The 26,539-nt window shown below is 44.0% G+C and overlaps 1 protein-coding gene across 1 annotated transcript in view; it reads right to left on the bottom strand.

The window, feature by feature from the left end:
- The window catches only part of LOC138652748 (putative nuclease HARBI1), a 114,473-nt gene that overhangs the window by 55,941 nt on the left and 31,993 nt on the right, over positions 1–26,539 (bottom strand). The window contains exon 2 of the mRNA XM_069743145.1: positions 22,112–22,183. The gene's annotated coding sequence lies outside the window, so the exon portion shown is untranslated. The remainder of the gene's footprint in view (positions 1–22,111; positions 22,184–26,539) is intronic.

Raw genomic sequence — 26,539 nt, 5'->3', positions numbered from 1 at the left:
CACGTAGTATATTGCCCAGCCACGTAGTATACAGCACAGAGCCACATAGTATACAGCACAGACACGTAGTATACTGCCCAGTCACGTAGTATATTGGCCAGTCACGTAGTATATTGCCCAGCCACGTATGTAACAGGTTAAGAAAGACTTAAAATAAAAAAACATACTCACCTTCTGAAGGGCTCTTGTAGTCCTGGCGCATGTGTGCGGAGCACGTGGCAGCTTCCGGTCCCATGGTTGGTATGAGCGCAGGGCCTGTGATGACGTCGCGGTCACAGGACCGTGACATCATGGCAGGTCCTTCTCGCATTGCATCCTTAGCACCGGAACCTGCCGCTTGCACTGCCGAGGACAGCACCACGTCGGAGGGTGAGAATAGCATTTTTTTTTGGTAACATTAGATCTTTTTACTATTGATGCTGCATACGCAGAGTGCAGTACCCGCGGCCCGTTACCGCTTGCATTAACCCTGTGTGAGCGGTGAGTGGAGGGGAGTATGCAGGCGCCGGGCATTGACTGCAGGGGAGTAGGGGGGGACTAATCGGACTGTGTCCGTCGCTGATTGGTCACGGCAGCCATGACAGGCAGCTGGCGAGACCAATCAGCGACGCGGGATTTCCGTGACGGAAGTTGCCGACAGACAAAAAGACAGACAGACGGAAGTACCCCTTAGACAATTATATATATATATATATATATATATATATATATATATATATATATATATATATATATATATATAATCTCACCCCGATTTATTGTGAAAAACATAGCGCACTCTTTTTAGGCCCATGTGGCAGCATTTCTGTTTCATAACAGAACATTTCTCTGACATGGAAGTGAAATGTTGCCACGTGGGCCAATAAAGAGTATGAAAAAATCGGTTACATTTTCATCCAGAAAAGTGGTATGATTTTCTTCTCACTTGCTGTCCTTGTGCAGTCGTTTTGTTTCTCAACAGTTGTTTCAGTCCGATACACTGCGAGTCAGACCATTGAGATGGAGAAATACATTTCTCTGCCTCCTCCGCACCTGTGCTGTGATTCTCTGTTGCAAGAGCATCGGAGCACTGACACTCGGATCATGATCGCAGCAGAGCAAGAGCTGAGGGTCATTAGCCTATCACATCCGATGCCATATGCTAATGTGATTCCAGCCGAATTCTGGGTACCTGTATTAAGCCCACGGTCAGTATTTGGTCAGTACTTTAACCCCTTCATGACCCAGCCTATTTTGACCTTAAAGACCTGGCCGTTTTTTGCTATTCTGACCAGTGTCCCTTTATGAGGTAATAACTCAGGAACGCTTCAATGGATCCTAGCGGTTCTGAGACTGTTTTTTCGTGACATATTGGGCTTCATGTTAGTGGTAAATTTAGGTCAATAATTTCTGTGTTTATTTGTGATAAAAACGGAAATTTGGCGAAAATTTTGAAAATTTCGCAATTTTCACATTTTTAATTTTTATTCTATTAAACCAGAGAGTTATGTGACACAAAATAGTTAATAAATAACATTTCCCACATGTGTACTTTACATCAGCACAATTTTGGAAACAAAAATTTTTTTTGCTAGGAAGTTATAAGGGTTAAAATTTGACCCGCGATTTCTCATTTTTACAACGAAATTTACAAAACCATTTTTTTTAGGGACCACCTCACATTTGAAGTCAGTTTGAGGGGTCTATATGGCTAAAAATACCCAAAAGTGACACCATTCTAAAAACTGCACCCCTCAAGGTGCACATAACCACATTCAAGAAGTTTATTAACCCTTCAGGTGCTTCACAACAGCAGAAGCAACATGGAAGGAAAAAATGAACATTTAACTTTTTAGTCACAAAAATGATCTTTTAGCAACAATTTTTTTATTTTCCCAATGGTAAAAGGAGAAACTGAACCACGAAAGTTGTTGTCCAATTTGTCCCGAGTGCGCTGATTTCTCATATGTGGGGGTAAACCACTGTTTGGGCGCACGGCAGGGCTTGGAAGGGAAGGAGCGACATTTGACTTTTTGAATGAAAAATTGGCTGCACTCTTTAGCGGACACCATGTCGCGTTTGGAGAGCCCCCGTGTGCCTAAAAATTGGAGCTCCCCCACATGTGACCCCATTTTGGAAACTCAACGCCCCAACGACCTTATCTAGATGCATAGTGAGCACTTTAAACCCCCAGGTGCTTCACAAACTGATCCGTAAAAATGAAAAAGTACTTTTTTTCACCAAAAAATTCTTTTAGCCTCAATTTTCTCATTTTCACATGGGCAACAGGATAAAATGGATCCTAAAATTTGTTGGGCAATTTCTCCTGAGTACACTGATACCTCACATGTGGGGGTAAACCACTGTTTGGGCACATGGTAAGGCTCGGAAGGGAAGGAGCGCCATTTGACTTTTTGAATGAAAAATTATCTCCATCGTTAGCGGACACCATGTCGCGTTTGGAGAGAGCCTGTGTGCCTAAACATTGGAGCTCCCCCACATGTGACCCCATTTTGGAAACTAGACCCCCCAAGGAACTTATCTAGATGCCTAGTGAGCACTTTAAACCCTCAGGTGCTTCACAAATTGATCCGTAAAAATGAAAAAGTACTTTTTTTTCACAAAAAATTTCTTTTCGCCTCAATTTTTTCATTTTCACATGGGCAATAGGATGAAATGGATCCTAAAATTTGTTGGGCAATTTCTCCCGAGTACGTCGATGCCTCACATGTGGGGGTAAACCACTTTTTGGGCACACGGCAGGGCTCGGAAGGGAAGGCGCGCCTTTTGACTTTTTGAATGGAAAATTAGCTCCAATTGTTAGCGGACTGTTATGTAGGCAATCCAGTGACACAGTGTGCCAGCAATCAGAGCACATACAGTGATCTGACAATAACCCAAAAAACAATAGAACGAGCTCTGAGACGTGGAATCTCTGTAGACCGCAATACCTGAACCTATCCTAAACACAACTAAAGGCAGCTGTGGATTGCGCCTGACACTACCTATGCAACTCGGCACAGCTTGAGGAGCTGACTAGCCTGAAGATAGAAAAACAAGCCTGACTTGCCTCAGAGAAATACCCCAAAGGAAAAGGCAGCCCCCCACATATAATGACTGTTAGCAAGATGAAAAGACAAACGTAGGGATGAAATAGATTCAGCAAAGTGAGGCCCGATATTCTAGATAGAGCGAGGATAGCAAAGAGAACTTTGCAGTCTACAAAAAACCCTAAAGCAAAAAACCACGCAAAGGGGGCAAAAAGACCCACCGTGCCGAACTAACGGCACGGCGGTACACCCTTTGCGTCTCAGAGCTTCCAGCAAAACGAATTAACAAGCTGGACAGAAAAAGTAGCAACAAAAGCAAAGAAGCACTTATCTAAGCAGAGCAGCAGGCCACAGGAAAGATCCAGAAGCTCAGATCCAACACTGGAACATTGACAAGGAGCAAGGAAGACAGAATCAGGTGGAGTTAAATAACAAAGCAGCCAACGAGCTCACCAGAACACCTGAGGGAGGAAGCTCAGAAGCTGCAGTACCACTTGTGACCACAGGAGTGAATTCAGCGACAGAATTCACAACAGTACCCCCCCCTTGAGGAGGGGTCACCGAACCCTCACCAGAGCCCCCAGGCCGACCAGGATGAGCCACATGAAAGGCACGAACAAGATCTGGAGCATGGACATCAGAGGCAAAAACCCAGGAATTATCTTCCTGAGCATAACCCTTCCATTTAACCAGATACTGGAGTTTCCGTCTAGAAACACGAGAATCCAAAATTTTCTCCACAATATACTCCAATTCCCCCTCCACCAAAACCGGGGCAGGAGGCTCAACAGATGGAACCATAGGTGCCACGTATCTCCGCAACAACGACCTATGGAATACATTATGTATGGAAAAGGAGTCTGGGAGGGTCAGACGAAAAGACACAGGATTGAGAATCTCAGAAATCCTATACGGACCAATAAAACGAGGTTTAAATTTAGGAGAGGAAACCTTCATAGGAATATGACGAGAAGATAACCAAACCAGATCCCCAACACGAAGTCGGGGACCCACACAGCGTCTGCGATTAGCGAAAAGTTGAGCCTTCTCCTGGGACAAGGTCAAATTGTCCACTACCTGAGTCCAGATCTGCTGCAACCTGTCCACCACAGAATCCACACCAGGACAGTCCGAAGACTCAACCTGTCCTGAAGAGAAACGAGGATGGAACCCAGAATTGCAGAAAAATGGAGAGACCAAGGTAGCCGAGCTGGCCCGATTATTAAGGGCGAACTCAGCCAACGGCAAAAAGGACACCCAATCATCCTGGTCTGCAGAAACAAAACATCTCAGATATGTTTCCAAGGTCTGATTGGTTCGTTCGGTCTGGCCATTAGTCTGAGGATGGAAAGCCGAGGAAAAAGACAAGTCAATGCCCATCCTACCACAAAAGGCTCGCCAAAACCTTGAAACAAACTGGGAACCTCTGTCAGAAACAATATTCTCAGGAATGCCATGCAAACGAACCACATGCTGGAAGAACAAAGGCACCAAATCAGAGGAGGAAGGCAATTTAACCAAGGGCACCAGATGGACCATTTTAGAAAAGCGATCACAGACCACCCAAATTTCTGACATCTTTTGAGAAACGGGAAGGTCAGAAATGAAATCCATCAAAATATGTGTCCAAGGCCTCTTTGGGACCGGCAAGGGCAAAAGCAACCCACTGGCACGTGAACAGCAGGGCTTAGCCCTAGCACAAATCCCACAGGACTGCACAAAAGTACGTACATCCCGTGACAGAGATGGCCACCAGAAGGATCTAGCCTCTAACTCTCTGGTACCAAAGATTCCAGGATGACCAGCCAACACCGAACAATGAAGTTCAGAGATAACTTTACTAGTCCACCTATCAGGGACGAACAGTTTCTCCGCCGGACAACGATCAGGTTTATTCGCCTGAAATTTTTGCAACACTCGCCGCAAATCAGGGGAGATGGCAGACACAATGACTCCTTCCTTGAGGATACTCGCCGGCTCAGATGAACCCGGAGAGTCGGGCACAAAACTCCTAGACAGAGCATCCGCCTTCACATTTTTAGAGCCCGGAAGGTACGAAATCACAAAATCGAAGCGGGCAAAAAATAACGACCAACGGGCCTGTCTAGGATTCAAGCGCTTGGCAGACTCGAGATAAGTAAGGTTCTTATGATCAGTCAATACCACCACGAGATGCTTAGCTCCTTCAAGCCAATGACGCCATTCCTCGAATGCCCACTTCATGGCCAGCAACTCTCGGTTGCCCACATCATAATTACGCTCAGCAGCCGAAAACTTCCTGGAAAAGAAAGCACATGGTTTCAACACTGAGCAACCAGAACCTCTCTGTGACAAAACCGCCCCTGCTCCAATCTCAGAAGCATCAACCTCGACCTGGAACGGAAGAGAAACATCTGGTTGACACAACACAGGGGCAGAACAAAAACGACGCTTCAACTCCTGAAAAGCTTCCACAGCAGCAGAAGACCAATTAACCAAATCAGCACCCTTCTTGGTCAAATCGGTCAATGGTTTGGCAATGCTAGAAAAATTACAGATGAAGCGACGATAAAAATTAGCAAAGCCCAGGAACTTTTGCAGACTTTTCAGAGATGTCGGCTGAGTCCAATCCTGGATGGCTTGGACCTTAACCGGATCCATCTCGATAGTAGAAGGGGAAAAGATGAACCCCAAAAATGAAACTTTCTGCACACCGAAGAGACACTTTGATCCCTTCACAAACAAAGAATTAGCACGCAGGACCTGGAAAACCATTCTGACCTGCTTCACATGAGAGTCCCAATCATCTGAGAAGATCAAAATGTCATCCAAGTAAACAATCAGGAATTTATCCAGATACTCACGGAAGATGTCATGCATAAAAGACTGAAACACAGATGGAGCATTGGCAAGTCCGAACGGCATCACTAGATACTCAAAATGACCCTCGGGCGTATTAAATGCAGTTTTCCATTCATCTCCTTGCCTGATTCTCACCAGATTATACGCACCACGAAGATCTATCTTAGTGAACCAACTAGCCCCCTTAATCCGAGCAAACAAGTCAGATAACAATGGCAAGGGATGCTGAAATTTAACAGTGATTTTATTAAGAAGGCGGTAATCAATACACGGTCTCAGCGAACCATCCTTCTTGGCTACAAAAAAGAACCCTGCTCCCAGTGGTGATGACGATGGGCGAATATGTCCCTTCTCCAGGGATTCCTTCACATAACTGCGCATAGCGGCGTGTTCAGGCACGGATAAATTAAATAATCGACCTTTTGGGATTTTACTACCAGGAATCAAATTGATAGCACAATCACAATCCCTATGCGGAGGTAGGGCATCGGACTTGGGCTCTTCAAATACATCCTGATAATCAAACAAGAACTCTGGGACCTCAGAAGGAGTGGATGACGAAATAGACAAAAATGGAACATCACCATGTACCCCCTGACAACCCCAGCTGGATACCGACATAGAGTTCCAATCCAATACTGGATTATGGGTTTGCAGCCATGGCAACCCCAACACGACCACATCATGCAGATTATGTAGCACCAGAAAGCGAATAAATTCCTGATGTGCAGGAGCCATGCACATGGTCAGCTGGGTCCAGTACTGAGGTTTATTCTTGGCCAAAGGTGTAGCATCAATTCCTCTCAACGGAATAGGACACCGCAAAGGCTCCAAGAAAAACCCACAACGTTTAGCATAATCCAAATCCATCAGATTCAGGGCAGCGCCTGAATCCACAAACGCCATGACAGAATACGATGACAAAGAGCATATCAAGGTAATGGACAGAAGGAATTTGGATTGTACAGTACCAATGACGGCAGACCTATCGAACCGCTTAGTGCGCTTAGGACAATCAGAAATAGCATGAGTGGAATCACCACAGTAGAAACACAGACCATTCAGACGTCTGTGTTCTTGCCGTTCAACTCTGGTCATAGTCCTATCGCACTGCATAGGCTCAGGTTTAATCTTAGACAATACCGCCAAATGGTGCACAGATTTACGCTCGCGCAAGCGTCGACCGATCTGAATGGCCAAAGACATAGACTCATTCAAACCAGTAGGCATAGGAAAACCCACCATGACATCCTTAAGAGCCTCAGAGAGACCCTTTCTGAACAAAGCTGCCAGCGCAGATTCATTCCACAGAGTGAGTACTGACCACTTCCTAAATTTCTGACAATATACTTCTATATCATCCTGGCCCTGGCACAAAGCCAGCAAATTTTTCTCAGCCTGATCCACTGAATTAGGCTCATCGTAAAGTAATCCGAGCGCCAGGAAAACGCATTGACATTACTCAATGCAGGGTCTCCTGGCGCAAGAGAAAATGCCCAGTCCTGAGGGTCGCCGCGCAAAAAAGAAATAATAATCAAAACCTGTTGAATAGGATTACCAGAAGAATGAGGTTTCAAGGCCAGAAATAGCTTACAATTATTTTTGAAATTAAGAAACTTAGTTCTATCACCAAAAAACAAATCAGGAATAGGAATTCTTGGTTCTAACATAGATTTCTGATCAATAGTATCTTGAATCCTTTGTACATTTGTAACGAGATTATCCATTGAAGAGCACAGACCCTGAATATCCATGTCCACACCTGTGTCCTGAAACACCCAAATGTCTAGGGGAAAAAAAAGACTGAACAGAGAGCTGAGAAAAAAAAATGATGTCAGAACTTCTTTTTTCCCTCTATTGAGAATCATTAGGTCGGCTCCTTGTACTGTTATGTAGGCAATCCAGTGACACAGTGTGCCAGCAATCAGAGCACATACAGTGATCTGACAATAACCCAAAAAACAATAGAACGAGCTCTGAGACGTGGAATCTCTGTAACATAGTAACATAGTAACATAGTTAGTAAGGCCGAAAAAAGACATTTGTCCATCCAGTTCAGCCTATATTCCATCATAATAAATCCCCAGATCTACGTCCTTCTACAGAACCTAATTGTATGATACAATATTGTTCTGCTCCAGGAAGACATCCAGGCCTCTCTTGAACCCCTCGACTGAGTTCGCCATCACCACCTCCTCAGGCAAGCAATTCCAGATTCTCACTGCCCTAACAGTAAAGAATCCTCTTCTATGTTGGTGGAAAAACCTTCTCTCCTCCAGACGCAAAGAATGCCCCCTTGTGCCCGTCACCTTCCTTGGTATAAACAGATCCTCAGCGAGATATTTGTATTGTCTCCTTATATACTTATACATGGTTATTAGATCGCCCCTCAGTCGTCTTTTTTCTAGACTAAATAATCCTAATTTCGCTAATCTATCTGGGTATTGTAGTTCTCCCATCCCCTTTATTAATTTTGTTGCCCTCCTTTGTACTCTCTCTAGTTCCATTATATCCTTCCTGAGCACCGGTGCCCAAAACTGGACACAGTACTCCATGTGCGGTCTAACTAGGGATTTGTACAGAGGCAGTATAATGCTCTCATCATGTGTATCCAGACCTCTTTTAATGCACCCCATGATCCTGTTTGCCTTGGCAGCTGCTGCCTGGCACTGGCTGCTCCAGGTAAGTTTATCATTAACTAGGATCCCCAAGTCCTTCTCCCTGTCAGATTTACCCAGTGGTTTCCCATTCAGTGTGTAATGGTGACATTGATTCCTTCTTCCCATGTGTATAACCTTACATTTATCATTGTTAAACCTCATCTGCCACCTTTCAGCCCAAGTTTCCAACTTATCCAGATCCATCTGTAGCAGAATACTATCTTCTCTTGTATTAACTGCTTTACATAGTTTTGTATCATCTGCAAATATCGATATTTTACTGTGTAAACCTTCTACCAGATCATTAATGAATATGTTGAAGAGAGCAGGTCCCAATACTGACCCCTGCGGTACCCCACTGGTCACAGCGACCCAGTTAGACTATACCATTTATAACCACCCTCTGCTTTCTATCACTAAGCCAGTTAATAACCCATTTACACACAATTTCCCCCAGACCAAGCATTCTCATTTTGTGTACCAACCTCTTGTGCGGCACGGTATCAAACGCTTTGGAAAAATCGAGATATACCACGTCCAATGACTCACCGTGGTCCAGCCTATAGCTTACCTCTTCATAAAAACTGATTAGATTGGTTTGACAGGAGCGATTTCTCATAAACCCATGCTGATATGGAGTTAAACAGTTATTCTCATTGAGATAATCCAGAATAACATCCCTCAGAAACCCTTCAAATATTTTACCAACAATAGAGGTTAGACTTACTGGCCTATAATTTCCAGGTTCACTTTTAGAGCCCTTTTTGAATATTGGCACCACATTTGCTATGCGCCAATCCTGCGGAACAGACCCTGTCGCTATAGAGTCCCTAAAAATAAGAAATAATGGTTTATCTATTACATTACTTAGTTCTCTTAGTACTCGTGGGTGTATGCCATCCGGACCCGGAGATTTATCTATTTTAATCTTATTTAGCCGGTTTCGCACCTCTTCTTGGGTTAGATTGGTGACCCTTAATATAGGGTTTTCATTGTTTCTTGGGATTTCACCTAGCATTTCATTTTCCACCGTGAATACCGTGGAGAAGAAGGTGTTTAATATGTTCGCTTTTTCCTAGTCATCTACAACCATTCTTTCCTCACTATTTTTTAAGGGGCCTACATTTTCAGTTTTTATTCTTTTACTATTGATATAGTTGAAGAACAGTTTGGGATTAGTTTTACTCTCCTTAGCAATGTGCTTCTCTGTTTCCTTTTTGGCAGCTTTAATTAGTTTTTTAGATAAAGTATTTTTCTCCCTATAGTTTTTTAGAGCTTCAATGGTGCCATCCTGCTTTAGTAGTGCAAATGCTTTCTTTTTACTGTTAATTGCCTGTCTTACTTCTTTGTTTAGCCACATTGGGTTTTTCCTATTTCTAGTCCTTTTATTCCCACAAGGTATAAACCGCCTACACTGCCTATTTAGGATGTTCTTAAACATTTCCCATTTATTATCTGTATTCTTATTTCTGAGGATATTGTCCCAGTCTACCAGATTAAGGGCATCTCTAAGCTGGTCAAACTTTGCCTTCCTAAAGTTCAGTGTTTTTGTGACTCCCTGACAAGTCCCCCTAGTGAAAGACAGGTGAAACTGTACAATATTGTGGTCGCTATTTCCTAGATGCCCGACCACCTGCAGATTTGTTATTCTGTCAGGTCTATTAGATAGTATTAGGTCTAAAAGTGCTGCTCCTCTGGTTGGATTCTGCACCAATTGTGAAAGATAATTTTTCTTGGTTATTAGCAAAAACCTGTTGCCTTTATGGGTTTCACAGGTTTCTGTTTCCCAGTTAATATCCGGGTAGTTAAAGTCCCCCATAACCAGGACCTCATTATGGGTTGCAGCTTCATCTATCTGCTTTAGAAGTAGACTTTCCATGGTTTCTGTTATATTTGGGGGTTTGTAACAGACCCCAATGAGAATTTTGTTACCATTTTTCCCTCCATGAATTTCGACCCATATGGACTCGACATCCTCATTTCCTTCGCTAATATCCTCCCTTAAAGTGGACTTTAGACAAGACTTTACATAGAGACAAACCCCTCCTCCTCTCCGATTTTTACGATCCTTTCTAAACAGACTGTAACCCTGTAAGTTAACTGCCCAGTCATAGCTTTCATCTAACCATGTCTCGGTTATTCCCACTATGTCAAAGTTACCTGTAGATATTTCTGCTTCTAGTTCTTCCATCTTGTTTGTCAGGCTTCTGGCGTTTGCAAGCATGCAGTTTAGAGGATTTTGTTTTGTTCCAATCTCCTCGCTGTGGATTGTTTTAGAAATGTTCTTACCTCCCTTCTGAGTATGTTTTCCTGGATCTTCTTTGTTCAAGTCTAATGTTTTTCTTCCCGTCCCCTCTTCTTCTAGTTTAACGCCCTCCTGATGAGTGTAGCGAGTCTTCTGGCGAATGTGTGTTTCCCAGGTTTGTTGAGGTGTAGTCCGTCTCTGGCGAGGAGTCCATCGTACAAGTAATTCACACCGTGGTCCAGGAATCCGAATCCTTGTTGTCTGCACCATCGTCTTAGCCAGTTGTTTGCATCAAGGATCCTGTTCCATCTCATGGTGCCATGCCCGTCTACTGGAAGGATAGAAGAAAAAACTACCTGTGCATCCAGTTCCTTTACTTTCTTCCCCAACTCTTCAAAGTCTTTGCAGATTGTCGGTAGGTCCTTCCTTGCCGTGTCATTGGTGCCAACATGTATCAGAAGAAATGGGTGGACGTCCTTGGAGTTGAAGAGCTTTGGTATCCTATCGGTCACATCCTTGATCATCGCACCTGGAAGGCAGCATACTTCTCTTGCAGTTATGTCCGGTCTGCAGATGGCTGCTTCTGTGCCTCTCAGTAGTGAGTCTCCCACCACCACCACTCTTCGTTGCTTCTTGGCTGTACTTTTTGCTGTCACTTGTTGCTGTGTGCCGTTTTCTTTTTTGCTTGCTGGTATTGCTTCATCCTTAGGTGTGCCATCTTCATCCTCTACAAAGATTTGATATCGGTTCTTCAGTTGTGTGGTTGGTGATTTCTCCATGGTCTTCTTGCTTCTTTTGGTCACATGCTTCCACTCATCTGCTTTTTGAGGTTCTTTGACACTTTTTTCACCTTCTGTGACCAGTAGAGATGCTTCTGTTCTGTCTAGAAAGTCTTCATTCTCTTTGATGAGTTTCAAAGTTGCTATTCTTTCTTCCAGACCCCGCACCTTTTCTTCTAAAAGGGCCACTAGTCTACACTTCTGACAGGTGAAATTTAATTCTTCTTCTGGTCGATCTGTGAACATGTAGGACATGCTGCAGCTCACCATGTAGGTTGTTACATCTGCCATGTTGATCCTAGATCCTGCTGACTTGCTGTGTGTTTTCCTTCTTGTGTAATCTACTCAGCCAAGCTCTCTTGCAATAATGTCCATTGAATAATCACCTAATCAATGGTGATTCTTTCCAAGCAGCTGGTCCCGGCTGTACCCAACGATCTTCTAGCTTAGGGAGACTCTTCACTTTCCCAGAAGGCACCTGGAATATGCAAATTAGCCTCCTCAAGCTTGAATCCCTGGTTTGGTGATTCTTTCCAAGCAGCTGGTCCCGGCAAGACCCTGTAGACCGCAATACCTGAACCTATCCTAAACACAACTAAAGGCAGCTGTGGATTGCGCCTGACACTACCTATGCAACTCGGCACAGCTTGAGGAGCTGACTAGCCTGAAGATAGAAAAACAAGCCTGACTTGCCTCAGAGAAATACCCCAAAGGAAAAGGCAGCCCCCCACATATAATGACTGTTAGCAAGATGAAAAGACAAACGTAGGGATGAAATAGATTCAGCAAAGTGAGGCCCGATATTCTAGATAGAGCGAGGATAGCAAAGAGAACTTTGCAGTCTACAAAAAACCCTAAAGCAAAAAACCACGCAAAGGGGGCAAAAAGACCCACCGTGCCGAACTAACGGCACGGCGGTACACCCTTTGCGTCTCAGAGCTTCCAGCAAAACGAATTAACAAGCTGGACAGAAAAAGTAGCAACAAAAGCAAAGAAGCACTTATCTAAGCAGAGCAGCAGGCCACAGGAAAGATCCAGAAGCTCAGATCCAACACTGGAACATTGACAAGGAGCAAGGAAGACAGAATCAGGTGGAGTTAAATAACAAAGCAGCCAACGAGCTCACCAGAACACCTGAGGGAGGAAGCTCAGAAGCTGCAGTACCACTTGTGACCACAGGAGTGAATTCAGCCACAGAATTCACAACAGCGGACACCATGTCACGTTTGGAGAGCCCCTGTGTGCCTAAGCATTGGAGCTCCCCCACAAGTGACCCCATTTTGGAAATTAGACCCCCCATGGAACTTATCTAGATGCATACTGAGCACTTTAAACCCCCAGGTGCTTCACAGAAGTTTCTAACGCAGAGCCATGAAAATAAAAAATAATTTTTCTTTCTTCAAAAATGATTTTTTAGCCTGGAATTTCCTATTTTGCCAAGGGTAATAGGACAAACTGGACAACAACATTTGGGGTCCAATTTCTCCTGAGTACGCTGATACCCCATATGTGGGGGTAAACCACTGTTTGGGCGCACGGCAGGGCTCGGAAGGGAAGGCACGCCATTTGGCTTTTTAAATGGAAAATTAGCTCCAATCATTAGCGGACACCATGTCGCGTTTGGAGAGCCCCTGTGTGCATAAACATTGCAGATCCCCCATAAATGACCCCATTTTGAATACTAGACCCCCAAAGGAACTAATCTAGATGTGTGGTGAGCACTTAGAACCCTCAAGTGCTTCACAGAAGTTTATAACGCAGAGCCATGAAAATAAAACAAAAATTTTCTTTTCTCAAAAATGATTTTTTAGCCCGCAATTTTTTATTTTCCCAAGGGTAACAGGAGAAATTTGACCCCAAAAGTTGTTGTCCAGTTTCTCCTGAGTACGCTGATACCCCATATGTGGGGGCAAACCACTGTTTGGGCACATGCCGGGGCTCGGAAGTGAAGTAGTGACGTTTTGAAATGCAGACTTTGATGGAATGGTCTGCGGGCATCACGTTGCGTTTGCAGAGCCCCTGAACAGTAGAAACCCCCCACAAGTGACCCCATTTTGGAAACTAGACCCCGAAAGGAACTTATCTAGATATGTTGTGAGCACTTTGAACCCCCAAATGTGCTTCACAGAAGTTTATAACGCAGAGCCGTGAAAATAATAAATACGTTTTCTTTCCTCAAAAATAATTATTTAGCCCAGAATATTTTATTTTCCCAAGGGTTACAGGAGAAATTGGACCCCAAAAGTTGTTGTCCAGTTTCTCCTGAGTACGCTGATACCCCATGTCTAGGGGTAAACCACTGTTTGGGCACACGGGGTTCAGAAGGGAAGTAGTGACTTTTGAAATGCAGACTTTGATGGAATGGTCTGCGGACGCCACATTGCGTTTGCAGAGCCCCTGGTGTGCCTAAACAGTAGAAACCCCTCAAAAGTGACCCCATTTTGTAAACTAGACCCCCCAAGGAACTTATCTAGATATGTGGTGAGCACTTTGAACCCCCAAATGTGCTTCACAGACGTTTACAACGCAGAGCCGTGAAAATAAAAAATCATTTTTCTTTCCTCAAAAATGATGTTTTAGCAAGCAATTTTTTATTTTCTCAAGGGTAACAGGAGAAATTGGACCCCAATAATTGTTGCGCAGTTTGTCCTGAGTATGCTGGTACCCCATATGTGGGGGTAAACCACTGTTTGGGCACACGTCGGGGCTCGGAAGTGAGGGAGCACCATTTGACTTTTTGAATACAAGATTGGCTGGAATCAATAGTGGCGCCATGTTGCGTTTGGAGACCCCTGATGTGCCTAAACAGTGGAAACCCCTCAATTCTACCTCCAACTAACCCCAACACACCCCTATCCCTAATCCTAGCTGTAGCCATAACCCTAATCACAACCCTAACCACAACCCTAATTCCAACCCTAACCCTAAGGCTATGTGCCCACGTTGCGGATTCGTGTGAGATTTTTCAGCACCATTTTTGAAAAATCCGCGGGGAAAAGGCACTGCGTTTTACCTGCGGATTTACTGCAGATAGCCAGTGTTCTTGTGCGGATTTCACCTGCGGATTCCTATTGAGGAACAGGTGTAAAACGCTGCGGAATCCGCACAAAGAATTGACATGCTGCGAAAAATACAACGCAGCGTTTCCGCACGGTATTTTCCGCACCATGGGCACAGCGGATTTGGTTTTCCATATGTTTACATGGTACTGTAAACCTGATGGAACACTGCTGCGAATCCGCAGCCAAATCCGCACCGTGTGCACATAGCCTAATTCTAAAGGTATGAGCACACGCTGCGGAAAATGCTGCGAATCCCCAGCAGTTTCCCATGAGTTTACAGTTCAATGTAAACCTATGGGAAACAAAAATCGCTGTACACATGCTGCAGAAAAACTGCACAGAAACGCAGCGGTTTACATTCCGCAGCATGTCACTTCTTTCTGCGGATTCCGCAGTGGTTTTACAACTGCCCCAATAGAAAATCGCAGTTGTAAAACCACAGTGAAATGCGCAGAAAAACCGCGGTAAATCCGCGATAAATCCACAGCGGTTTAGCACTGCGGATTTATCAAAATCCGCTGCGGAAAAATCCGCAGAGGATCAGAATACGTGTGCACATACCGAAACCCTAACCCTAGTTCTAACTGCAACCTTAGTGGAAAAAAAAAAATTCTTTATTTTATTATTGTCCCTACCTATGGGGGTGACAAAGGGGGGGTCATTTACTGTTTTTTTTATTTTGATCACTGTGAGGTTTTATCACAGTGATCAAAATTCACATTGGAACGAATCTGCTGGCCAGCATATTCGGCGGGCGCACTGCGCATGCGCCCGCCATTTTGGAAGATGGCGGCGCCCAGGAAAGAAGACGGACGGACCCTGGGAGGCTCGGTAAGTATGATGGTGTGGGGGGGGAGCACGGCGGGGGTGGATCAGAGCATGGGGGGGTGGATCAGAACACAGGGGGGTGGATCGGAATACGGGGGGGTGGATCGGAGCACGGGGGTGTGGATCGCAGTGCGGGGGTGGGGTGGATCGCAGTGCAGGGGGGTTGGATTGGAGCACGGGGGCTGGGATTGGAGCACGGGGGGAGCAGACAGGAGGACGGGGGTGCAGAGCACAGGACGGAGGGGAGCTGTGACAGATCGGAAGGCTGGGGGGGCGATCGGTGGGGTGGGGGCACATCAGTGTTTCCAGCCATGGCCGATGATATTGCAGCATCGGCCATGGCTGGATTGTAATATTTCACCAGTTTTTTAGGTGAAATATTACAAATCGCTCTGATTGGCAGTTTCACTTTCAACAGCCAATCAGAGCGATCGTAGCCACCGGGGGGGGGGGGGGGGGATGGGGTGAAGCCACCCCCCTGGGCTAAAGTACAACTCCTCCTGTCTCTGCAGGCCAGGTGAAATTACAGTTAACCCTTTCACCCGGCCTGCAGGAGCCCAATCCGGCCATGACGCATATGCTGCGTCACAGGTCGGAATGGCACAGGTTTTCATGACGCATACGGTGCGTTAAAGGTCGGGAAGGGGTTAATCAGTATTTGTAAGAGTACCACTTCTCCTGTATGTATACACTGCACAGTGCCACTTCTCCTGTCCTGTATGTATACACTGCACAGCACTTCTCCTGTGGCAACCGTATACCACCCATGTGCTGTATCAGTACCAGTCGGATGGCCGCCAAGGAAATAGCACTACAGTAAGAGCTGTTCCCCGATGTCTGGTGCTAAACTGAGCTTTTATCCATTGTCCCCAGCTCTGCCGGAGAGCAGTGCGAGCAGGGGAGAATTAATGAAAAACCCGATGTGGGGTCCCCCTGTTTTTAAACCAACCCAGCAAAACTCACAGGTGCAGGCTGCCATTCTCAGGCTGGTTAGGGGCCATGGATATGGGCCCCCAGCCTAAAAACAGCAGTCCACAGCTGCCCAGAAAAGGTGCATCTATTAGATGCGCCAATTCTGGAGCTTTGCCCGGTTCTTCTCACTTGCCCTGTAGTGGTGGCAAGGGGGGTAATGAGGGGTTAATGTCACCTTCCTATTGTAAGGTGACATTAAGCTGGCTTAGTAATGGAGAGGTGTCATTAAGACACTTATCCATTACTAATCCTATAGTTGATAAAAGGTTAATTAAACACACCACACAGTAAGAATAAAGTCTTTTAATGAAATCATACACCACAAACATTCCTATCTTTATTAGGGCTCATGCCCACTTGCGATGAAATCAGACAAATTGAATCCAATAAAAAATCGTATTGAATTCGGACCAATGTTAATCTATGATTGTACTAGCTGATTTTCCCACGCTGAAGAATTCATTTGAGTTCAGGCCGGCAGGAAGCACAGCTTCAGTGATGTCACCGCTAGTCACTGAAGCTCCGCTCCCAGCATTTCATTTATTCCCCAGTAGTCTACAACCGGGATGGTCCCAATAGCACCACTCCCGGTTGTAAACTGTACATACCCCAGATATGGATTACGGCGTGGGACTGACTGTATGCCGGACAGGTATGGGTATATTTTTTTATTTTACATTTTTTACAGAAGATCAAGGGCTTCGCATGGTTTAACAGTAACAATAAAATGGTCAAACTGTGTTAAGTGTTTTATTTCACTAAAATACTTTTTTCTGGCCGTGTCTTTTTTAACCCTTTACAAACTTTAGGATTAGTAATGGAGAGATGTCTTACTGACACCTCTCCATTACTAAGCTGGCTTAATGTCACCTTACAATACAAAGGTGACATTAACCCCTTATTACCCCCATATGCCACAGCTACAGAGCAGTGGGAAGAGAGAAGCTAAGTGCCAGAATTGGTGCATCTTAGAGATGCACCATTTCTGGGGCGGCTGAGTGCTGGTGTTTGTAGCTGGGGGGGGGTGCAATAACCATGGCTCCTTCCTAGGCTATGAATCTCAGCCCGCAGCTGTCTGCATAGTCTTTTCTGGCTATCAATTATAGGAGACCCCACATCATTTTTTTGTGGGTCCCCCTATTGTAATAGCCAGTAAAGGCTAAATCAGTGTTTCCCAAGCTCCTGTACTCCCGGACCCCAACAGGTCATGTTTTCAGGATTTACTTAATATTGCACAAGTGATGGAAGTATCAGGAGTTCTCCAACTTGTGGAGCACTATGGAAATCCTGAAAGCATTACATGTTGGGAGCCATGAGGACTGGAATTTGGGAAATACAGCTGCGAGCTGAGATTCATAGCCTGGGAAGCTCCACGGGTATTAACCCCTTCCTAGGCTACAAACATGAGTCTCCCAGTCGATGGCTTTCCCTCTCTGGCACAGAAAATTGCGCGGGAGCCAATGCCATTTTTTCCCTGAAAAGATTATTTTATTAAATACATACAAGTCCCCTAATTTGCACACACTATACAAATACTATCGATCCGAGAATAAAGCAAAGCTGCACAGCCGCTGTATACACCAGCTGCAATAACCTCGTGGTGGAATAGGAGAGCCTGATCCTCACAGCAGCGGTGCTCGCATGAAGACAAGTAAAAGTCCATACCATATAGAAGAAAGAATGCGGCAGCACTCACCGAAGATGCATGGTCCAAATCCTTTATTGAGAACACTTACAGTGCAGATAACATGCTGACGGCACGGGGGAGCAGGAAAGACGAGGAGGTGAGCAGGGAAAGACCTTTCCCTGCTCACCTCCTCGTCTTTCCTGCTCCCCCGTGCCGGCAGCATGTTATCTGCACTGTAAGTGTTCTCAATAAAGGATTTGGACCACGCATCTTCGGTGAGTGCTATACTAATACTATACTAACATCTATATACCTAACTATTCTGCATGAATTGTCATACTTTTGAAGCGTGACCACCGAACAATCAAGCGTTTCATGGCAAATAGCCAACAGGGTCGCAAGAAGCGTGTTGGGCAAAAAAGACGCAAAATAACTGCCCATGAATTGAAGAAAATCAAGCGTGAAGCTGCCAAGATGCCATTTGCCACCAGTTTTGCCATATTTCAGAGCTGCAACATTACTGGAGTAACAAAAAGCACAAGGTGTGCGATACTCAGGGACACGGCCAAGGTAAGGAAGGCTGAAAAACAACCACCTTTGAACAAGAAACATAAGATAAAACGTCAAGACTGGGCCAAGAAATATCTTAAGACTGAGTTTTCAAAGGTTTTATGGACTGATGAAATAAGAGTGACTCTTGATGGGCCAGATGGATGGGCCAGAGGCTGGATCAGTAAAGGGCGGAGAGCTCCACTCCGACTCAGATGCCAGCAAGGTGGAGCTGGGGTACTGGTATGGGCTGGTATCATCAAAGATGAACTTGTGGGACCTTTTCGGGTTGAGGATGGAGTGAATCTCAACTCCCAGACCTACTGCCAGTTTCTGGAAGACAACTTCTTCAAGCAGTGGTACAGGAAGAAGTTGGTATTGTTCAAGAAAAACATGATTTTCATGCAGGACAATGCTCCATCACATGCCTCCAACTACTCCACAGCGTGGCTGGCCAGTAAAGGTCTCAAAGAAGAAAAAATAATGACATGGCCCCCTTGTTCACCTGATCTGAACCCCATAGAGAACCTGGGGTCCCTCATAAAATGTGAGATCTACAGGGAGGGAAAACACCTCTCGGAACAGAGTTTGGGAGGTTGTGGTGGCTGCTGCACGCAATGTTGATTGTAAACAGATCAAGCAATTGACAATCTATGGATGGAAGGCTGTTGAGTGTCATCACAAAGAAAGGTGGCTATATTGGTCACTAATTTTTGGGGTTTTGTTTTTGCATGTCAAAAATGTTTATTTCTACATTTTGTGCAGTTATATTGTTTTACCTGGTGAAAATAAACAAGTGAGATGGGAATATATTTGGTTTTTATTAAGTTGCCTAATAATTCTGCACAGTAATAGTTACCTGCAAAAACATATATCCTCTTAAGATAGCCAAATCTAATAAAAGCACACCATCTTCCAAAAACATTAAGCTTTGATATTTATGAGTCTTTTGGGTTGATTGAGAACATAGTTGTTGATCAATAATAAAAATAATCCTCTAAAATACGACTTGCCTAATAATTCTGCACACAGTGTATACTGTACGCGGCAGATCATTTGCCAGTTTTTAATCTATTATACACTGCTAAAAAAAAATAAAGGGAACACTAAAATCCCACATCCTAGATATCACTGAATGAAATAGTCCAGTTGTAAATCTTTATTCATTACATAGTGGAATGTGTTGAGAACAATAAAACCTAAAAATGATCAACGTAAATCACAACTAATATCCCACGGAGGTCTGGAGTTGGAATGATGCTCAAAATCAAAGTGGAAAATGAAGGGACAATGGTTATTTCCCCATGCTGATGGATCACCCATCTGCAGGTTTTTGGATCTCTTACGGGGTTCTTTCGGTGGGGGATTTATATGATCAAGGGGTCTTTATGTCTTTCGAACAGCTGCAAGCTAAATATGCCTTTCCAAGATCTCAATTTTTCCGTTATTTACAACTTAGAACAGCTATTCAGTCATATACCAGAAATGTGGGAGCAAACCGCAACATCTCATCTTTGCCACTGATAGGCATTCTTAAATCACAGGGACCTCAGGGTCTTATTTCATCCTTATACACATATCTGTTGTCAATGGGAGCGAACTCGGCTATAGACTTGGTTAGGGGCAGGTGGGAGGGACTTATCCCTGATATGCAGAGTGAGGCGTGGGAGGACGTTCTTGACTCTCCTCTTAAAGTATCCCCGTCAATTAATAACAAGATGACCCAATTATATATAATCCATCAGTCATATTTGACCCCAGTGAGACTTTTTCGGATGGGTCGATACTCGACGTCGGAGTGCCTGCGTTGCCACTCATCGGATGCTGACTTCATACACATGATATGGCAGTGCCCAATTATTTTTCAATATTGGAGAGAGGTGACGTCGTTATTGACCTCACTTTTGTCAGTCCCGGTCCCTCTTGAGCCCCTGGTCTGTCTGTTTGGAGTTTGGGATGCGGAGGTTTGGGAACATTATGTTGGAATTTTTTTACGGGAGGTACTATTTTTGGCACGAAAAATGTTGGCGTTACGATGGATGGGAAGGTCACCCCCTACACTTAGGTCCTGGGTTGAGCTGGTGAACACAACTGTCTCATATGAACGCACACTCTACCAGAATAGGGGTTGCCCGGGCAAATTCAATAAAATCTGGGACGGGTGGAATGCCTCCCATCTTACTTTGTGAATTAACTGATTGATAAAGATACAGTCTACATGATCTCTTGTTCTGCAGATGTTGCGCAATGGAAGTGTAATGTTACTGCTAAAAGGCGGCGTAGTAATAGCTTTGAAGGCTTAGTTTAGTCTAGTTTAGTTTAGTTTGGTTTGATTATAGTTTAGGAACTCTGCATACTGACAGTTCCATGATTTCACGTATATGTCTTATTCCATATAAATACAAATGATTAATACATATGTATGCTCTAATGTCTTTTTTCTATCTTGCGAATGTAATCGTGCAAGTCAATCACAAAGACAAACGTTTATACTGTATTTTATTGTGATTAATAAACGAATTTAAAAAAAAAAAAGTGGAAAATGAAGTTACAGGCTGATCCAACTTCAGTGGAAATGCCTCATCTCAGACCCCTTGTGAGACCATATCCTGGTGTGGTTGGCCCTGGGTTCCTCCTAATGCAGGGCAATGCCAGACTTCAGGTAGCTGGAGTGTGTCAGTAGTTCCTGCAAGCTGAAGGCATTGAAGCTATGGACTGGCCTGCCCGTTCCCCAGACCTGAATCTGATTGAATACATCTGGGACATCATGTCTCGCACCATCCACCAACGTCACACTGCACCTCAGACTGTCCAGGAGTTGGCGGATGCTTTAGTTCAGGTCTGGGAGGAGATCCCTCAGGAGACCATCTGCCGCCTCATCAGGAGCATGCCCGCACATTGTAGGGAGGTCATATAGGCACATGGAGGCCACTCACACATTATTGAGCATCATTTCCTTGTCTTGAGGCATTTCCATTGAAGATGGATCAGCCTGTAATTAGATTGTCCACTTTGATTTTGAGTGGGATTCTAAATCCAGGCCTCCATTGGCTAATAAATTTGATTTCCATTGATGATTTTTGTGTGATTTTGTTGTCAGCACATTCCACTTTGTACAGAACAAAGTATTCATGAGAATATTTCATTCATTCAGATCTAGGATGCGTTATTTGAGTGTTCCCTTTATTTTTTTGAGCAGTGTATATATATATATATATATAAAAATCCGATAAGAAAAATTGTACACAAGAACCAAAAATATAAAAAATAAAAATTTTATTGAGAAAGAAAAAAAAAAACAAAACAAACATAATGGACATTAAAAAGTGGGAAACCAAAATTTGGCAAAGGAACCCACCATACTATCAAAAGAGGTACCATAAAAAACTGAACAAACTAATGTAATGCACATGATTAAACGTCAAGCACCAAAATATATAAATATAGTGTAAAATTAGTTTATCTTTAGACTTAAAAGTACTCATCAAAGAGTTCCAATAGTAATGTGCAAATAGTTACCTCTGGTGGGTGCCAACGCCTGCCCCTACACACGTTTCGGCGAACAGCCTTCTTCTGGGGGTGGCATCACACCTGTAAGAGCAAGATTATATAGTTTAAAAATGACCAATCACAGAGGACATAACAAATTAACAATGAACAAACAACCTAACAATCCCTCTCTATGGCTGAGAGGTTGCCGGAACTTGATACTACATCCATTAGAGATCACCAAGGGGGGTGTGAGATAACACCTGTATACACCCAATCATAGATCTAGACTGCAACACAAAATGTGTCACACTTGGTGCCCACCCATCTAATTTACATATAGGTATATACCACACTACAGGAGTGGGTTGCACCCTATATAACTAGTGGCCAATCAAATAGTAAAGGTGTGTCCCAAAGTCAAAATCATACAAAAGGGACGCCCCCCAAGAATATAGTACCTATCACGCTATGGATCTGGCGCTGTTTATAGTGTGCAGATGTGCGCACGCGCTACCGCCGTTGTGGTTTGGGAGCATCGCGGGGCGTGTCATTTGACTCCGCGCTCCGGCCATGTGACCTGACCTTTGCCCACGTGGTGGGCGGGGCCTGGTTCGTGGCCGGATCGCTGACTCTGGCGTGCTCCCCGATGTCTCTCTCCTCATCGAGCGGAGCGGTGTGCGCCGGGAGTATCTGCAACACCATTATATTCTTCTCATCTCCATTGGATGTCTCTCCATAGCGTGATAGGTACTATATTCTTGTGGGGGGCGTCCTTTTTGTATGATTTTGACTTTGGGACACACCTTTACTATTTGATTGGCCACTAGTTATATAGGGTGCAACCCACTACTGTAGGGTGGTATATACCTATATGTAAATTAGATGGGTGGGCAGCAAGTGTGACGCTGAGCGCCGCGGTGATCGCGTGCGGGTGTCAGCTGTATGTGACAGCTGACACGCCGCAGCAACGCCCACGATCAGTGCTAGCACTGATCGCGGGCATTTAACCCATCTGATGCCGCTGTCAGTACTGCCAGCGGCAGAGGACAATCGTGCTGGGATGGGGACTTCCTGCACTCTCCCACCGGAACAACGCGATTATCGTGTTGTTTTGGTGGTCTCCATGGAGACCCCCGGCTCTAAGATGGCCGCGGGGCTCCTTCCGGGTCCTGGAGTGAGGTGGCTTGCGAGCGCCTGCTGAGAGCAGGCACCGGCAAGCCTCCTACACTGCCTGTCAGATCGCTGATCTGACACAGTGCTATGCAAAGTGTTAGATCAGCGATCTGACTTTATATAGTGATGGGACAATGCAATAAAGTAAAAAAAAATATGAAGTGTAAAATTTTTTTTTATTAAATCCCCAAATAAATTAAAAAAATAAATATTTTACCAATAAATCCATTTATTTATGTAAATAAAAAAACAATAAAAGTACACATATTTGGTATCGTCGTGTCAGTAACGACCCGACCTATAAAACTGTCCCACTAGTTAACCCCTTTAGTGAACACCATTAAAAAAAAGGCAAAAAAAAATGCTTTATCATCATACCGCCGAATAAAAAGTGGAATAACACGCGATCAAAAAGACAGACATAAATAAACATGGTACCGCTGAAAACGTCATCTTGTCCCACAGCATCATCAGCAAAAATAAAAAAGTTATAGCTCTCAGAATAAAGCGATACAAAAATAATATTTTTTTCTATAAAATAGTTTTTGTTGTATAAAAGAGCCAAAACATTAAAAAAAATGATACAAATGAGGTATCGCTGTAATCGAACTGACCCGAAGAATAAAACTGCTTTATCAATTTTACCAAAAGCGGAACGGTATAAACGCCCCTGCCCCCAAAAAGAAATTCATGAATTGCTGGTTTTTGTTCATTCTGCCTCACAAAAATCGGAATAAAAGGTTATCAAAAAATGTCATGTACCCGAAAAGAATACCAATAAAAACGTCAACTCGTCCCGCAAAAAACAAGACTTCACATGACTCTGTGGGCCAAAATATAGAAAAATTATAGCTCTCAAAATGTGGTGGTGCAAAAGCTATTTTTTGAAATAAAGAGTCTTTTAGTGAGTGACAGCTGCCAAACATAAAAACACGCTATAAAAACCCGCTATAAATAGTAAATCAAATTCCCCTTTATCAACCTCTTAGTTAGGGAAAAATAATATAATAAAATAAAATGTATTTATTTCAATTTTCCCATTAGGGTTAGGGCTAAAGTTAGGGTTGGGGCTATAGTTATTGTTAGGGTTGGGGCTAAAGTTACTGTTAGGGTTGGGGCTAAAGTTAGGGATAGGGTTGGGGCTGAAGTTAGGGTTGAGGATAAAGTTGGGGTGAGGGTTGGGGTTAGGGTTTGGATTATATTTACGGTTGGGATTAGGTTAGGGGTGTGCCAGGGTTAGGCATGTGGTTAGGATTATGGTTAGGGTTGGGATTAGGGGTGTGTTGGGGTTAGGGGTGTGTTGGGGTTAGGGTTGTGTTTAAGGTTGGGATTAAGGGTGTGTTCGGGTTAGGGGTGTGGTTAGGGTTATGGCTAGGGTTGGGACTAGGGTTAGGGGTGTGTTGGGGTTAGAGTTAGAATTGGGGGGTTTCCACTGTTTAGGCACATCAGGGGGTCTCCAAACGTGACATGGCGTCCGATCTCAATTCCAGCCAATTCTGCGTTGAAAAAGTAAAACGGTGCTCCTTCCCTTCTGAGCTCTGCAATGTGCCCAAACGATGGTTTACCCCCACATATGGGGTATCATCGTACTCGGGACAAATTGGAGAACAAGTTTTGCAGTCCAATTTCTCCTGATACCCTTGGGAAAATAAAAAATTGGGAGCTAAACAAATCATTTTTGTGGGAAAAAAAATTATTTTTATTTTCACGGCTCTACATTATAAACTTCTGTGGAGCCCTTGGGGGTTCAAAGTGCTCAAAACACATCTAGATGAGTTCATTAGGGGGTCTACTTTCTAAAATAGTATCACTTGTGGGGGGTTTCCACTGTTTAGGCATCAGGGGCTCTCCAAACGTGACATGGCGTCTGATCTAAATTCTAGCCAATTCTGCGTTGAAAAAGTCAAATGGTGCTCCTTCCCTTCCGAGCTCTGCCATGCGCCCAGTGGTTTACCCCCACATATTGGGTATCAGTGTACTCAGGACAAATTGCACAACAACTTTTGGGGTCCAATTTCTCCTGTTACCCTTGTTAAGATAAAACTAATTGGATCTGAAGTAAATTTTTTGTGAAAAAAAGTTAAAAGTTCATTTTTTTTTAAACATTCCAAAAATTCCTGTGAAGCACCTGAAGGGTAAAAATACTTATTGAATGTGGTTTTGTGCACCTTGAGGGGTGCATTTTTTAGAATGGTGTCACTTTTGTGTATTTTCTATCATTTAGACCCCTCAAAGTGACTTCAAATGTGATGTGTTCCCTAAAAAAATGGTTTTGTAAAATTTGTTGAATAAATGAGAAATCACTGGTCAACTTTTCACCCTTATAACTTCCTAACAAAAAAAAAGTGGTTCCAAAATTGTGCTGATGTAAAGTAGACATGTAGGAAATGTTATTTATTAACTATTTTCTGCGATATAACTCTCTTAAGGGCATACAAATTAAAAGTTGGAAAATTGCGAAACTTTCGCCAAATTACCGTTTTTTTCACAAAAAACACAAGTCATATCGAGGATATTTTACTGCTATCATAAAGTACAATTTGTCCCGAGAAATTGTTAAAATTGGCAGGGTCAGAAAGGTGAAACAGGCTGGGTCTTGAAAAGGGGTTAAATCGCTAGTGTGTCTCGAGCCTTAGTCTGCTAATCCAAGCAAAGCCCTCAATCTCCATTAAAAAAATAAAAAAACAACAATATACCCATACCTGTCCGGTGTTCAGTCAGTCCCATGCCGTAATCCATATCTGGGGAATGTACAGTTTACAACCAGGAGCGGTGCTAATGCAACCGGCCCGGCTGTAAACTACTGGGGAATGAATGAAATGCTGCGGGCACAGGCTCAGTAACTAACTGTGACGTCATTGAGTCTGTGTACGCTGCCGGCATGAACTCCTGTTATCTCAGGACCGTGGGAGAATGCAAGTGATGAGGCAGTTCAAGATCTGTCATAGTGATCTCATCACTTGCATTCTCCCACGGTCCTGTCAAACCAATCTAATCAGTTTTTATGAAGAGGTAAGCTATAGGCTGGACCACGGTGAGTCATTGGACGTGGTATATCTCGATTTTTCCAAAGCGTTTGATACCGTGCCGCACAAGAGGTTGGTACACAAAATGAGAATGCTTGGTCTGGGGGAAAATGTGTGTAAATGGGTTAGTAACTGGCTTAGTGATAGAAAGCAGAGGGTGGTTATAAATGGTATAGTCTCTAACTGGGTCGCTGTGACCAGTGGGGTACCGCAGGGGTCAGTATTGGGACCTGTTCTCTTCAACATATTCATTAAT

The sequence above is a fragment of the Ranitomeya imitator genome, chromosome 1 (genome assembly GCF_032444005.1).
Source record: "Ranitomeya imitator isolate aRanImi1 chromosome 1, aRanImi1.pri, whole genome shotgun sequence".
Lineage (NCBI taxonomy): Eukaryota > Metazoa > Chordata > Amphibia > Anura > Dendrobatidae > Ranitomeya > Ranitomeya imitator.
The sequence above is the reverse complement of the archived record's forward strand: the minus strand, read 5'-3'. Positions and strand labels throughout refer to the sequence as shown.